This window comes from Lithobates pipiens, unplaced genomic scaffold (genome assembly GCF_037356315.1).
Source record: "Lithobates pipiens isolate NorthernLeopardFrog02 unplaced genomic scaffold, aLitPip1_a1.2 Scaffold_3, whole genome shotgun sequence".
Taxonomy (NCBI): Eukaryota; Metazoa; Chordata; class Amphibia; order Anura; family Ranidae; genus Lithobates; species Lithobates pipiens.
Genome location: NW_027507790.1, coordinates 73,623,805 through 73,641,242, shown reverse-complemented (window position 1 = coordinate 73,641,242; position 17,438 = coordinate 73,623,805).

Here is a 17,438-nt window from a genome sequence, read left to right as displayed (position 1 = left end):
CTGGGGGCCAAAGGCTGCACCAAAGTTAAGAAGTTTCTCCAGTGCTGCGTTCCTAGTTTTATTTTCGAGCAAACAAAATAAATTTTATTTTTGTTTGATGAAATACTTGTGTAATGTGTTTTCCTTCCAAAAGTACAGTTTATTTGTGAGCAGGCAGGTACATTTCCAAAATACAAAGTGAAATAAAGAACAAGGGGTACCAACACTAAACAACCTCCTGTAGATTAAAAAAGAAAAAGAAAATATAAAAAATAGAATAATGTTGTTGTTGTAAGTTTACACCCCCCCAAAAAAAATAAAAAAAAATAAGGAGAAATGAGCAGTGTCTTTAAAGGAGATTTTTAGGGAATCCCCCCCCCCACAAAAAATAAAAAATAAAATCAAACATTGTGTAGATGTGACGCAAACTAAAATTGTATTGCTGAAATGGTTAAAAAAGAGTAATGAAATCCATTCGGGAGAAGTGTGTGTGACTATGAGCATCAAAAGAAGTTCGTTCTTGCAGCATTGTAAAGAACAAGAGAATGCGCTTGATGAATGATTTTTTAACATTGCAGCGTGACGAATGTTCTATATCGCTTACGAGCAGTAGTTTTACCTGAACGAGCGCTTCCGTGTCGGAATTTGAATGTGAGCATGCGTGGCACTTGGTCCGATGAAAATGCTCTGCACATGATTGGATTAGGTCCGACCGGCCCAGTTGGTTGGGAAATATTTCCAACATGTTGGAAAATTGGGTCGGACGGAGATTCGGACGGAATCAGTCCGATGCATACCACACACAGTCGGATTATCTGACGACACGGTCCGATAAGACGCATTCCGACAGATTCTCCGACCGTGTGTACAAGGCTTTAGAACCTCCAGACAGTAGAGGTGTAAAGTTTTGACTTAATTCTTGTATCTATAACTGGCCTCTGAGCTAGGTCAGTTCTAATCTGTTATTTAATAGACATGTGCATTCGTTTTCGTCCGAATGCATTTTCGTCCGAATTTCAGCTATTTTCGTTTTCGTTTTGACAAACGATAACGAAAGCACAAAATCCGAAAAACTAAAGATCCGACATAAATAAATGCTTTATTTTCGTTTTCATTGTTACAACAGTTCGATATAAAATAGGAGATTCGACATGACTTTGACAATAACAATTTGTGTCTATAGAACCTGTGGTCGAATGTGCCTAACCTTACCTCTATTAGTCCAAGATTATATAGAGAAAATATTCGACAGAGAAAAAAGATTTGACAGAGAGAAAAGATTCTGCAAGTTACTGTCCTAAAAAGTGTTTGGGGACCCGGGTCCTGCCCCAGGGGACATGGATCAATGCAAAAAAAAAGTTTTAAAAACGGCCGTTTTTTCGGGAGCAGTGATTTTAATAATGATTAAAGTGAAAAAATAAAAGTGTAATATTCCTTTAAATTTCGTAGGGGGGGGGGGGGGGGGGTGTCTATAGTATGCCTGTGAAGGGGCTCATGTTTCTGGTGCTTAGAACTGTCCCTGCACAAAGTGTCATTTATGCAGGAAAAAAAGTCCTTTAAAATCACTCGCAGCTATTATGAATTGTCGGATCCGTAATACAGAGAACACTCATTGAAAGTCATTGATAAAAAAATAAATAAATAAATAAATAAATAAAAAAGCATGGGGGTCCCCCAAATTCAATTACCAGGCCCTTCAGGTCTGGTATGGATATTAAGGGGAACCCTGCCTCAAATTTAAGAAAAAAATTGACGTGGGGTTCCCCCTAAATATCCATAACCAGACCCTTCAGGTCTGGTATGGATATTAAGGGGAACCCTGCGTCAAATTTAAAAAAAAATTGACGTGGGGTCCCCCTAAAAATCCAGCGTCCCCCCCTCCCTCCTGAACCGTACCAGGCCACATGCCCTCAACATTGGGAGGATGCTTTGGGGGTCTGTGACCCCTCAAAGCACCTTGTCCCCATGTTGATGAGGACAAGGGCCTCATCCCCACAACCGTGGCCTGTGGTTGTGGAGGTCTGCGGGCAGGGGGCTTATCAGAATCTGGAAGCCCCCTTTAACAAGGGGACCCCCAGATCCCGCCCCCCCTGTTTGAAATGGTAAGGGGGTACAAAAGTACCCCTACCATTTCACAAAGAAAGTGTAAAAAATAGTTAAATAAGACAAACACACTTTTGAAAAATATCTTTATTAAAAATAAAAAAAATAAAAAAAAGATTCCAGCGGTGGTAATCCACTCTTGCTATCCAGGGACGGACGGTCATCTCTCCAGCGATGGCTCATCTCATCCAGCGCAGCGAATACATCCTTCTTCTGTCTCCGCAGAGGAGACACTGCAAGGATTCCGGCGGCCTGACGTTTCTTATATACGGAGGGCGGGGCCATCCGTCACCTGACCCCGCCCCCCTCTGACGCAAGCGGGAACCCGGGGTTCCCTGTGACGTAAGGGTGACCCCGCACCCCTCTGATGTAACACAGGCAGGTTTCCGTTACATCAGAGGGGGCGGGTCACCCATACGTCACGGGGAACCCCGGGTTTCCCCTTGCGTCAGAGGGGGGCGGGGTCAGGTGACGGGTGGCCCCGCCCTCCGTATATAAGAAACGTCAGGCCGCCGGAATCCTTGCAGTGTCTCCTCTGCGGAGACAAAAGAAGGATGTATTCGCTGCGCTGGATGAAATAAGCCATCGCTGGAGAGATGACCGTCCGTCGCTGGATAGCAAGAGTGGATTACCACCGCTGGAATATTTTTTTTATTTTTAATAAAGATATTTTTCAAAAGTGTGTTTGTCTTATTTAACTATTTTTTACACTTTCTTTGTGAAATGGTAGGGGTACTTTTGTACCCCCTTACCATTTCAAACAGGGGGGGGCCGGGATCTGGGGGTCCCCTTGTTAAAGGGGGCTTCCAGATTCTGATAAGCCCCCCGCCCGCAGACCTCCACAACCACCGGCCACGGTTGTGGGGATGAGGCCCTTGTCCTCATCAACATGGGGACAAGGTGCTTTGAGGGGTCACAGACCCCCAAAGCATCCTCCCAATGTTTAGGGCATGTGGCCTGGTACGGTTCAGGAGGGAGGGGGGGCCGCTCTCTCGTCCCCCCTCTTTTCCTGCGGCCTGCCAGGTTGCGTGCTCGGATAAAGGGTCTGGTATGGATTTTTAGGGGGACCCACACGTCAATTTTTTTTTAAATTTGACGCGGGGTTCCCCTTAATATCCATACCAGACCTGAAGGGTCTGGTTATGGATATTTAGGGGGAACCCCACGTCAAATTTTTTTCTTAAATTTGAGGCAGGGTTCCCCTTAATATCCATACCAGACCTGAAGGGCCTGGTAATTGAATTTGGGGGACCCCCACGCTTTTTTTTTTTTTTTTTTTTTTTTTCATCAATGACTTTCAATGAGTGTTCTCTGTATTACGGAGCCGACAATTCATAATAGCTGCGAGTGATTTTAAAGGACTTCTTTTCCTGCATAAATGACACTTTGTGCAGGGACAGTTCTAAGCACCAGAAACATGAGCCCCCTTCACAGGCATACTATAGACACCCCCCCCCCCCCCCCCTACGAAATTTAAAGGAATATTACATTTTTATTGTTTCACTTTAATCATTATTAAAATCACTGCTCCCGAAAAAACTGCAGTTTTTAAAACTTTTTTTTGCATTGATCCATGTCCCCTGGGGCAGGACCCGGGTCCCCAAACACTTTTTAGGACAGTAACTTGCAAATTAGTCTTTAAAATTAGCACTTTAGATTTTGAATGTTGGAGTCCCATAGACTTTAACAGGGGTTCTAAAGTATGCTATATATATACTAGCTCCGTCGAATCTTCTTTATACATTCGACAGACACCATAAGCCTTAAAGACAGATTTGACCGTAATTCATGTGGATTTTCGGACGAATGCAATTTTTGAACGAAAAACGAAATAAATAAAAACGAATTTCGGGAGTAACTAAATAAATTAAGTTTTCGGACGAAAACAAAATTCCGAAACGAAATATTTTACTCTGCACATGTCTATTATTTAACACTAAGTTGTATGTCAGTTTGATGCAAAGTTTTACTCAAATGGAATGCATATATTCTGGACTTTGTAAAGTCAAATATATTTCACACAGTTTTTATTTGTTTTCTTTTTTTATTTCAGTCTTCTCTCTCTGCAGTCCTGACAGTTTTCTCTTGTGTGGTGTGTGTTTGCTCCCCTGCTGTGCTGTATGTTCTCGGGGGTTAGACAGTAGACATGTGCACACTGAAATATGTAGTTTCAGAATTTAGTTTTCGTCCGAATTTTTTTTTATTTATTTAGTTACTCCAGAAATTTGTTTTTATTTATTTTGTTTCGTTAAAAAACGCATTCGTCCGAAAATCCGAAATAATTAACCACTTGCTTACTGGGCACTTAAACCCCCCTCATGCCCAGACCAATTTTCAGCTTTCAGCGCTGATGCACTTTGAATGACAATTGCGCGGGCATACAACACTGTACCCAAATGAAATTTTTAACATTTTTTTCCCACAAATAGAGCTTTCTTTTGGTGGTATTTAATTACAGCTGGGAGTTTTTTTTTTTTGCTAAACAAACAAAAAAAGATGCAAAAAAAAAATCATGTTTAATAGTTTGTTATAAAATTTTGCAAACAGGTAATTTTTCTCCTTCATTGAAGTGTGCTGATGAGGCGGCACTGATAGGCTGCACTGGTGGGCACTGATAGGCTGCATTGGTGGGCACTGATAGGCTGCACTGGTGGGCACTGATAGGCTGCACTGGTGGGCACTGATAGGCATAGTTAAGGCGGCACTAATAGGCACAGATAAGGTGACACCGATGGGCACAGATAAGGCGGCACTGATGGGCAAAGATGGGCACAGATAAGATGGCACGTATGGGTGGCACGGATGGGTGGCACGGATGGGTGGCACTAAGGGGCACTGATAGGTACCACTGATAGATGGGACTGATGGGCACTGATAGGTGGCACTGATAGTTGGCTCTGATAGGTGGCACTGCTGGGCACTGATGGGCGGCACTGATGGGCACTGATGGGCACTGGTAGATGACACTGATGGGCACGGATATGTGGCACTGGGGTGCAGCACCTTTGTTGAGGCAGATTGTGGGCACTGCTGGGTGGCACTGTGGGCACTGATGGGTGGCACTGATGGGTGGCACTGTGGGCACTGCTGGGTGGCACTGTGGGCACTGCTGGGTGGCACTATGGGCACTGCTGGGTGGCACTGACGGGGGGCACTTATTTTTTATTAAGGTGGCACTGGCAGGGGGCAGGTGGGCACTGGCAGGGCTGGCCGTGATCGGGACTAATGTCCCGATCACGGCCGCCAGTGATCGGCTCTTTTTTTTCTCCTCGCGCTGTCAGCGCGAGGTGGAATAATAGCCGATTACCGGCTCCATTGTATCACATGATCAGCTGTCATTGGCTGACAGCTGATCACGTGATAAGGGGTCGGGATCGACCCCTTGCTCGGATCGGTGATCAGGCGAGTCTCATAGACTCGCCGATCCCAGAGCGCGCCACGCGCGCCCCTCAGGGGGCACGCAGGCCGCTCGTGCACGGGACGACGTCAATAGACGTAGTCCCGGCAAAGGAGGTCCGCACTGTAGCTGTCATTCGGCTATAGCGCGGGTCTCAAGTGGTTAAAGGTCGAATCTGTCATTGAAGGCTTATGGTGCCTGTCGAATGTTCTAAAAAGATTAGACGGAGTAGCGAAACTGTACGATGCTGCAATCGTACATTTCCAGTTGAATGTTCCGCCTACAAGCTATAGTAGAATTCTAATGTTGTATGACACTAGTAATAATTATATTTATGAATTATTATTACTAGTCAACCAACATTAGAATTCTTCTATAGCCTATGGGTGGAGCATTTGACCATAAATGTCCACTCTTTTTTTGCTATTGTCTCTATAATGTCATATCTTTTCTCTCTATGAAGAATAATCTTGCACTAATAGAGCTAAGGTTAGGCACATTCGACCACAGGTTCGATGGACACAGATTGCTATTGTCAGTGTCAGTTCGATATAGATAGGAGATTCAACATGTTGTCACAACAAAAATGAAAATACAGCATTTGTTTATGTCGGATCTTTCGGTTTTCGGATTCTGCGCGTTCGATACCGAAAATACCCAAAATTCGGACGAAAATGCATTCAGACAAAAATGAATGCACATGTCTATTAGACAGTCTGACTGGTTTTGTCTCAGATTCTGTATCTCCTGTCTGCCTCTGGAAGGCTGTCTGACCTCCCCTGCTGCTCCTTAAGTAAATAGATAAAAGCGAAAAAAGAAAAAAGAGTCAAGGTACCTGTTTTTTTCTTGGTGACAGAATTATGTTTTTTTTCCATAGTGTTTTGCACATATGAGCTCACCACACCTCTCAGTGGCACAGAAGATTAGTGAAGTTATGAGGGGGCATGTGGGACATATCTTCAAAGGAATGCTCAAGGAATACAGTATGGTGTTTGATTTTAGGAGCAGAAACCCTAAATGCAAATACTCCAGAAAATTTAAGACCTGCCACTGATTATCCCCTGACCAAGACAAAATTACATTCCTCACATTCCCGCACAGGGTGGCTTTTATACTCCTCAAGAAGCTCACATGGCAATGGCTCACATGCGTTTACATCAGTGCAATAGAAAGTGTCTTGCCTAGCCCAGTACCAAACAGCCATTAATTGGCATGGATTGCCTCGAATGCCAATGGATAAGGAACAGGCAAGATGCAGGCCCAACCATAGCAAACGCACAAAGATATTTCCAAATGTGAAAAAGGAAGAACTTCTTTTCCCATAATGGTGGAGTTAAAAGCTCATTGATGAAGAAAGGGAGAGATGTTATAAGAAGACCCATTTACAGTAAAGGTCTCCAAGCTTTATCCAATGAAGCTGGTTGATGCATGTTTAAGCAACGCACTTCCAGGAGTGGATGGGGCCTACCATCATCAGGTGCGCAAGTGTCTTTACCTTTTAATACTTTTTAGGAATACCGCGGGTTGAAAAAATACTTAAGGCTGGTTCACATTGCATTCAGTCCAATGCATTTTTATTAGAGTCAAAAATGCAAGAACAGTGTTTACCATTGATTCCAATGGCCTACATCACACCGGTGCTGTGTGTTCCGGTACACTCAACTGAAGGAGAACAGGTTGCATTTTTTCTCTATGGAACGTATCTATAACATGGCAAACGCATTGAAAAAGCACCTGAACACCTCAAAACTTTGCATGCAGAAAAACCTCTTCAACTCAGAAATTGTGGTGAACTGCCCTGCAGACTTGCAGAAAATGTATACTGTGCCAGATTTTTGCCTGTGGACTAGTGACAGCTCTGTGATGCTTAAAGCATTAAGAAATGGCCTTTAATTCAAGTGGAACCTGCAGGAGTGGACATGGTTCGGGAGGACTTGAACCTGGCTGCAGACTTTTGGCCGAGGCTTCAATAGACCTAGTTCTAGGGCTCGTACATTCAGTCACGGCCATGAGAGCTTTGTGGTTGTGCCACTAGAGGGTGCATGATGCTTCCACACAAGTCCTTTGTAACATTCGCCATAATAGGAGGTTGTTGTTTGGCAAAGAGCTGGATGAAGCGAGTGACAGAAGAAATGTCCAGAAAGTAGTCACAAGTGGAAGCAGCTGTCTTTTTGCTCAAATCAGTCGATCTTAAGAAGGGTTCAGGAGGCCAAATCTAATAGGCCAGTCTGAAATTAACCAGATCACGATGAAGGGGGCTCAAACTTCCTGTGTACGTGGAATAAAATCCAGAGCAGGCTGCTAGATATTTGGAAAGTCTTTTGAAGTTGGGCACATCTAGTGTCTTCCAGTGGGAGCCAGGATAGCCTCCTTTTTGGAGGGTTTGGGCAACAAACATCAAAGACAATTAGCTGGGAGTACAATCACCAAATCCTTTCATTCATGACCAACAGATCTCAAGTAGAAAGAATTACTGTAAGATTACTTAAAAGAATTATACTACAATAAGTCTATAGTGCTGGTGCTGCTAAAGAACAAATCTGGGTGTTTCTCTCCATTATTTCTAGTACCCAAGGCTTCAGGAGCTTTCCCTACTGTCTAGGTTTGAAGAAATCAAATGGCTACATATACAACAAAAGGTTCAAGATCGAGTCCATACAAACAGTCATGGCGATAGTTCAGCATGAGGATCAGTTAAGGCCCATACACATGATCAGACTTTTTGACAACAAACATGCAAATTAGCTGTTTTAGGGCAACATATGACCGCGTGTATGCTCCAGCGGACAAACTTTTTCAGTTTTCATCTGACTTTTGTTGGCTGTGCGATCAGACAAACTTTCCAGCAACAGACGTCTGATGGAGCAAAGTCTGATCGTGTGTACAGAAAACCATAGGACTTTTGTACAAAGTACAAACACGCATGCTCAGAACCAATGCAAAAGGTCAGACAACAATACAGAAGTCGACCAAAGGTGACGGTAAAGAGCAGAAAAAACACGTGATTTGGTGAAAATTGGCTGAAAAAGTCCTGCTGTGTGTATGCAATACAAGTTCACAGCCGACGCTCTTTGTACGAAAATCAACGGGAATGTTTGTACAAAGTCCGATCGTGTGTATGAGGCTTTAGAGTCAATCGACCTGCCGGACGAATACTTCCATATACCAATCGGTGTGTAACACCAGAGACATCTGAGATTTGCAGTGACTGGCTGTCACTTCCAGTTTAGGTGTTTGCCAGTTTTAAAATTTGGTACGTCACCAAGAAACTTTTTGAACATTTTGAAGGCAGTAATGGCAGTAATTTGTCTTTGCCATTACTTGGACAATGTTTTGATTGATGCAGGTGTAAGCCAGGAGCTGGCAAAGCATCACAACCTTGTCCTAAAAATCCTTTTCCAAGTTCATTCGACTAGTGAACAAACAGGAAAAGCAATTAAAGTGGGGTACCCCCTAAAAAAAAAAATTAAAAGTCAGCAGCTACAAATGCTGCAGCTGCTGGATTTTAATAATCGGACACTTACCTGCTCCAGGGTCCAGCGATGCGGGGGAACGAAGCCCCCCCTCGTTCCCCGCTCCGATCACGGCGCCGTCATGCGTACTGTGGGCACCCGGCTGTGGCTTCACAGCCGAGCACCCACTGCGCATGCGCGAGCGGCGCAGGGCGCTGTGATACGCCGTACAGTCACCTGGGACACGTGACAGGTCCCAGGTGAATGTGCAGCACGAGGGGAAGTGATGTCACCAGCCCGGGCAATGAAGAAGGCAGACTACGAGGGACCCAATTTTTTTTTTTTTATTATTTTTTTTTACGAATTTTAAGCAGCTTTTCATTTTTTGGTGGCAACACCACTTTACCTCCTTCTTAAGCTATTAAGGATCTTATCTAGTTTTTCATACCCAAATATGTCAAGAGGTTTTCAAAAATGGCAAATGAATATCTGCGTATGAAGAGTCATGGAGACAGCATTTATGTCAGCGAGGGATTGCATTGTCCCCATTGGGACATTTTACAGCAGCTATTCCAGTGCTTCCTTGGGCCAGGTGGCACATGGGTGGGCTTTTCAATTTGCCTTCCTTTGTCAATAGAATGGACTACCTATGGATCAGAAAGTCTTTGTGTCTGCACAAATTAGCAAGAACTGGAGTTTTGGACACCAGTATGCCTTTTGTGTGGTGTGCCTCTCAGCCCAGGAGATGGAATAATTCTGAAGTTGGATACCAATCTGCCTCCAGTCTGAAGAGACAAATTCAAGGTCATTGGAGCATATTGGAATGTAGATGCTCTGACTGACTTAAATGTAAGGCAGTGCTGCCAGTGTACAGTTTCTAATATAGTGCAGGTGGTGTACACAGTATATAATATAGTGTGTACAGTTTCTAATGCACTTTAGGTAGTGTACACAGTATATAATACAGTGCAGGTGGTGTTCACAGTGTATAATACAGTGCGTACAGTTTCTATCTAATACACTGCAGGCGGTGTACACAGTATATAATACAGTGTGTACAGATTCTAATAAACATCAGGAGGTGTACACAGCATATAATACAGTGCATCCAATGTACAGTTTCTAATACAGTGCAGGCAGTGTACACATTATATAATAAAGTGTTACAAAAAAATCATGTCTGGAAGGCCACCAACGAGAAGCAGATGCTCGCAGGCCACTAAAAGAGGGAAAGCAGCCTCTGTGTCTACAGTCAACAGTGGTGGTCATGGACACGGTGCATCCTCTGCAGGTGGCCGTGGGGCAGGCTTGTGCTTTTATTCTGCTACTAGACGTGTTATTGAGCCAATTGAGTTGGTGGAGTGGATAAAAAAGCCAACCTCATTCTCCTCATCCTCTGTCACCCAGTCTCAAAGTAGTTTGTCTTCCAACGCAGCTGCTAAAGAGGCCTATTCCAACAGCTCCTTGTCCACAGTTACTCCTTCCATAGCCCCACCATCATGCATGGAGGAGTCCCCATAATTTTTCAAACACAGTGTCGATTACATGCTGCTGGAGTATGCGCAGAGATTTTAAGGCTCCGATGTTGGTTCCCAGATTGTGGAAGGGAGTAATGTGGGCCTAGAGAGAGGGTTGCCACAGAAGGACAAGAAACTGGCAGTCATGTTCCCACAGCTGCAGCATACTGTCAGGTTTGCTCCAGTGATGAGGAGGGAGGGGATGATGAGGTCACTGGCTGTACTTGGGTGTCTGGAGAGAACAGAGGAAAGTGAGGAGGAGGAGGAAGAGGCACAAATCCAGTGAGGCAGGATCTCCTCCAGGGGTCAGCCACCCTATTGCATCACACCTCAGAGCTCCGCAGGTGCAGGGCACTGCTGATTCCCCACTGACTTTTAAAAGTTCCTTGGTGTGGGCCTTTTTTCGACACGTGTGCAGCAGATCGCACCATTGCTGTTTGAAATCTATGTCTTAAGCGGATCAAGCGTGGCCAGAACAGCAGCCGCTTGGGCACCACATGCTTGACCAGACATATGATGACCTGCCATGCAGTTTGTTGGCAACAGCACATGAAAGACCACATCATAGAAAAAGGCAGACTTCTCCTTGCCCTTGATCTGGGATCTCAAACCCTACTATACCTCCAGTCCTCTCAAAAACCTGCACTGAGAGGAATGAAGGTATAGAAATATGTGTCCCAATTACTTGCAGCCAATCTGCTAGCAGTACATGTGAAAGGCAATGATTTGGACTCGTTGGACAGGGCGGTCAGCAGTAAGGTTCATATTACTGCTGACTCATGAATGAATGAATGAATGAAATACTTATATAGCGCACAATGCGAACTGAATCGCCTCTAGGCGCTGATGGTCTAGCAGGCATGGGCAGGGATGTTACCTTTCTTTCATGGCACACTGGGTAACTCTGCTGGCAGCTGGGAAGGATGCAGGACAGGGTTCAGGGTTGTTGGAGCTTGTTCTGCCAAAAAGCTATTGGTGATTCTGCCACAGCTCTCTGCTCAAACGCCTCCTCTTCTTCTTCATCCATGGCCTCTTCTGCAGAATTGTCCTCTGAACCAGCAGTGCTCTGTAAGCGTTCAAGGGGTTTAGCAAGCAGTCAAGATAAAATATGCCATGTGGTGCTTGAATTGGTCTGCTTAGGGGACAGAGGCGTCACTGGGGCAGAGATTCTGTCAGCTCAGCAGGAGAAGGCTCAGAGAAGGTTGACGCCATGCCAGGAATGGTTGTATGCGACCATGGCACCAACCTTCTCTCCACCCTTCGACAGGGACACTTGACCCATGTTCCATGTTTGCCACACATCCTGAATTTGGTGGTGCAGCGTTTCTTGACCAGGTAACTAGGCTTGCAAGATCTCCTGAGGCAGGCCAGAAAAGTCTGTGGTCATTTCCACCTGTCATACAATGCCAGTGCTCGGCTGGCTGACATTCAAAGGGAATGATACCTTCCCACCAACGGCCTCATTTGTGTCATGCCCACAAGGTGTAACTCAATGTTAGCAATTCTGCAGCAGCTTAAAATACAGCAGAGGGCCATCAATGAGTAACTGTGCGAGTATGGCACCAGGACAGGGTCAGGGGACAGGAGAGCTTGGCTTATTTTCGCCACAAGGTTGGTGAGCAGCAACAATGCACGAATCATGAACAGGGCACTTAAGGCAGAACAGCAGGAGGAAGAGGAGGACTTCCTTTCCTCTCAAGGTCCGCTTTATCCAGATTGCATTCCTGACCACCAAGCACACAGGAAATAGAGGAGGAGGTGGAGGATTGTGTCAGCATGGATGTAGAAGATAAAATGCAGCAATCTTCAAGGGATTGTTTGCAGTCCCCAGAATCTCAAGGAGTTGTACATGGCTGGTACAGGAGGTAGTTACAGATAATGTGATGCTTAGTGACCCAGAGGACTCAGAATCAAATGACTCTGCAAACTTATGCTGCATGGCCTCCCTGATTCTGCAAAGCCTGCAAAAACACTCTAGGATTCGTGGTATCAAGGAAAGGGATCATTAATGGCTGATAACCCTTGATCCACATTACAAAGGTAAAGTTGCAGAACTCATCCTGTCTTCGCAGAGGGAGCAGAGAATGAAACATCTTCAGGAGGCCTTGACGAAAAGTTTGTGTAATGCCTTTCCAGACCCTGGTAGGTTACCATTTCCTGGTGCTGGACAACGTGTTTCTGAAGCTTTGTTCGGTCCGAGAAGGAGTGGTGGAGAAGGTGGCTGGCTGACTGATGCCTTTAAATAATTTTTCAGTCCTCAGGGCCAAGGTCTGATAGGTTCAAGCAACCATCACCAGAATCTGCATTATATGCTGCAAGAATATCTAGGGGCAAGCACAGACTTGGAGACCTTCCCAACAGAGAATCCACTGAGTTACTGGGTCTTGAGGATGGACCACTCGCCAAAACTTGCTCAAAATGCAATTGAGCTACTGGCCGGCCCTGCATCCAGTATGCTTTCTGAACACACAGTCCAAGATCAGCAGCTATCAAGCACCTGATGCTGATGTAACTTATTGAATTTGCTATGGATCTGGGATCTCTTGAAGACTGCCTATGCTGCCTATTCCTCCTGAATCTTGATGATGCTAGCTTCCAACAATATTTTTGGTTTAGGGCACCACCAATACCCAAGGCCCAATTTCCCTGCCCTTGTTTAATAGGGGCATGTAATTATAAAATTGTAAATATTTTTTTTTTTAAACTTAATGTTTATTGAAATTATTGAGAAAAAAAAAGAAGTACATAGACATCACCAAATGGGCATATCCCGGTGTGAGTATAAACAGAGATGATAATAAAGGCAAGGTATTCAAACATTCATAAAAGGATGAGGAAAGAAAAGTAAAGATAGGGGGGGGGGGGGGGGGGAAGGTAGAGGGGCATAGTTACATACGTAACTAGAGTTAGCCAGTAATCACCAAACATAAAGAGCAATTAAGTCCTTAATAAAATTGTAAATATTTAACAGCAGGACCATTCCTAAGCCCAATAAGAGTAACTGTGAGGGGTACAGTGTTGTGGCACCACCACCCAAGGCCCAGTTTTTCTGGCCCTCCTGAACCGTACCAGGTCACATGCCCTCAGCATGCCCAAAACATGGAAAGAGTGCTTTGGGGTCCCCCCAAAGCACCTTGTCCCCATGTTGATGGTGACAAAGGCCTCATCTTCACAACCCTTGCCTGGTTGTTGTGGCGGTCTGTGGGCAGGGGGCTTATCGGAATCTGGAAGCCCCTTTTAACAAGGGGGCCCTCAAATCCCCCCCATATGAATGGGTACCCTACCCATTCACCTAAAAAAAAAGGTCAAAAAGTAAAAACCACAATACACAGTTTCTGACAAGTACTTTATTAAAAAAGCAAAATAAAAGGGTCCCGTGATGTCCATCTATCTTCATGGCACCGACGGACCCAAAAAATAGAAAAAAAAACTTTGCCTTGATGGGAGGGCCCCCATATCCCAGCCCCCCCCCCCCCCATGTTAATGGGTATCAGGTACACTGTACCCCTACCCATTCAGTAAAAAAAGTAAAAATGACAGGAAACCGTTTTTGACAATTCCTTTATTAACCACTTGACCACTGGGCACTTAAACACCCTTAATAACCAGACCAATTTTCAGCTTTCGGTGCTCTCGCATTTTGAATGACAATTACTCAGTCATGCAACACTGGACCTATATGAATTTTTTGTCCTTTTTTTTCACACAAATAGAGATTTCTTTTGGTGGTATTTAATCACCGCTCGGTTTTTTATTTTTTGTGCTATAAAAGAAAAAATACCGAAAATTCTGTAAAAAAAATAATTTTTCTTTGTTTCTGTTAGAAAATTTAGCAGATTAGTAATTTTTTCTTCATAAATTTTGGCCAAAATTTATACTACTGCATATCTTTGGTAAAAATAAGTACAAATTGGTGGATATTATTTGGTCTTTGTGAAAGTTATAGAGTCCACAAGCTATGGTGCCAATATCTGAAAATTGATCACACCTGAAGTACTGATGGCCTATTTCAATTCTTGAGACCCTAACATGCCAGAAAAGTACAAATACCCCCCAAATGACCCCTTTTTGGAAAGAAGACATTCCAAGGTATTTAGTAAGAGGCATGATGAGTTTTTTGAAGTTGTCATTTTTTCCCACAATTGTTTGCAAAATCAAGATTTTTTTAACTTTTTTTTTTTCACAAAATTGTCATATTATCAGTTTATTTCTCACACACAGCATATGCATACCACAAATTACACCCCAAAACACATTCTGCTATTACTCCCGAGTATGGCGATACCACATGTGTGAGACTTTTACACAGTGTGGCCACATACAGAGGCCTAACATGCAGGGAGCGCCATCAGGTGTTCTGGAGCACCCAGGACAATCCTGACATTTCTCTCCTACATGTAAAAATCATCATTTATTTGCTAGAAAATTACATAGAACTCCAAAACATTATATATGTTTTTTTAGCAAACACCCTGGAGAATACAATGGTGGTCTTTGCAACTTTTTATCTCGCACAGTATTTGCGCAGTAATTTTTCGAATGCTTTTTTTTTGGAAAAAAAACTGTTTTGTGCTTAAAAAAAAAAAACACAGTAAAGTTAGCCCAATTTTTGCATAATGTGAAAGATGAAGTTACGCTGAGTAAATAGATACCTAACATGTCACTCAAAATTGCACACGCTCGTGGAATGGCGCCAAACGTCACTACTTAAAAATCCCCATAGGCGACAATTAAATTTTTTTTTACTGGTTATATGTTTTGAGTTACAGAGGAGGTCTAGGGCTAGAATTATTGTTCTCACTCTAATGTTCGCAGCGATACCTCACATGTGTGGTTTGAACACCGTTTTCATATGTGGGCGGGACTTACGTATGCGTTCGCTTCTGCATGCGAGCACATGGGGACAGGGCATTTTTTTTTATTGTTCATTTTACTTTATTTATTTTAGTTTGACATTTTTTTCCCCAAAAATAATTTTTTTGATCACTTTTATTCCTATTACTAGGAATGTAAACATCCCTTGTAATAGGAATATGGCATGACAGGTCCTCTTTACAGTGAGATGTGGGGTCAATAAGACCCCACATCTCACCTCTAAGCTGGGAAGCCTGAAAAAAAAAAGATTCTGGCTTTGATCGTATTAGCGATTCGGTAGAAGCACCGGAGGGCAGTGGGAGGGGGGGGGGGGGAATGTCTATGGCTGGGTATTGCAGGGTATCACCGACTATGGCTGGGTATCTCAGAGTATGGCTGGGTATCTCAGAATATGGCGTTGCAGAGTATTGCGTTGCAGAGCATTGCAGGGTATTGGCGGGTGTTGCAGAGTGTTGCAGGGTATTGGCGGGTGTTGCAGAGCATTGCAGAGTGTTGCAGGGTATTGGCGGGTGTTGCAGAGCATTGCAGAGTGTTGCAGGGTATTGCAGAGTGTTGCAGAGCATTGCAGAGTGTTGCAGAGTGTTGCAGGGTAATGCAGGGTATTGCAGAGTGTTGCAGGGTATTGCGAGTGTTGCAGAGTGTTGCGGAGTGTTGCAGGGTATTGCAGAGTGTTGCAGGGTATTGCAGAGTGTTGCAGAGTGTTGCGGAGTGTTGCAGAGTATTGCGGAGTGTTGCAGGGTATTGCAGAGTGTTGCAGGGTGTTGCAGGGTATTGCAGAGTGTTGCAGAGTGTTGCAGAGTGTTGCAGGGTATTGCAGAGTGTTGCAGAGCATTGCAGAGTGTTGCAGGGTATTGCAGAGTGTTGCAGGGTATTGCGGAGTGTTGCGGAGTGTTGCGGAGTGTTGCAGAGTGTTGCAGGGTGTTGCAGGGTATTGCAGAGTGTTGCAGAGTGTTGCAGAGTGTTGCAGGGTATTGCAGAGTGTTGCAGGGCATTGCGGAGTGTTGCAGGGCATTGCGGAGTGTTGCAGGGTATTGCAGAGTGTTGCAGGGTGTTGCAGGGTATTGCAGGGTATTGCAGAGTGTTGCAGAGTGTTGCGGAGTGTTGCAGAGTGTTGCAGGGTGTTGCAGGGTATTGCAGAGTGTTGCAGAGTGTTGCAGAGTGTTGCAGGGTATTGCAGAGTGTTGCAGGGCATTGCGGAGTGTTGCAGGGCATTGCGGAGTGTTGCAGGGTATTGCAGAGTGTTGCAGGGTGTTGCAGGGTATTGCAGGGTATTGCAGAGTGTTGCAGAGTGTTGCAGGGTATTGCAGAGTGTTGCAGAGTGTTGCAGAGCATTGCAGAGTGTTGCAGAGTGTTGCAGAGTGTTGCAGGGTATTGCAGAGTGTTGCAGGGTATTGCGGAGTGTTGCAGGGTGTTGCAGGGTATTGCAGAGTGTTGCAGAGTGTTGCAGGGTATTGCAGAGTGTTGCAGGGCATTGCGGAGTGTTGCAGGGCATTGCGGAGTGTTGCAGGGCATTGCGGAGTGTTGCAGGGCATTGCGGAGTGTTGCAGAGTGTTGCAGGGTATTGCAGAGTATTGCAGAGTGTTGCAGGGTATTGCAGAGTGTTGGCAGGGAATTGAGGGGTTAATTTTCGGTGAGCAGCGATGTGGGCACTGCAGATGCAGCCCACATCGCTGCTGACACCGATCTCTTCCCCCTCCGCTGTACCGATCGGTACAGAGAGGGGGAGGGAGGAACCGGCGTCATAACATGATGCCGGTTTGTTTACAAGTGATCACTCCGTCATTTGACAGAGCGATCACGTGGTAAACGGCCGCGATGAGCGGACGTTTACCATGATACGTGATGCGCCGGGTCCACTGGACCCAGCGGTCACGGATGCTCTCGTGTGCGCGCCCCAGGGGGCGCGTGAGAGCAGAATTCTGGGAGGCCATTAATTAACGGCCTCTCAGAGTTAAACAACCGCCCTGAAGCCGTTAATCGGCAATGGGCGGTTGTTAAGTGGTTAAAAAAAAAAAGAAAAGTGTCCCGCGATGTCTATCTATCTTCAATCAGGATGCTGATGGAAAAATAAAAATAAAGTCCCACTGACTGCTGTCTCTTGGCTGTGACAGCTGT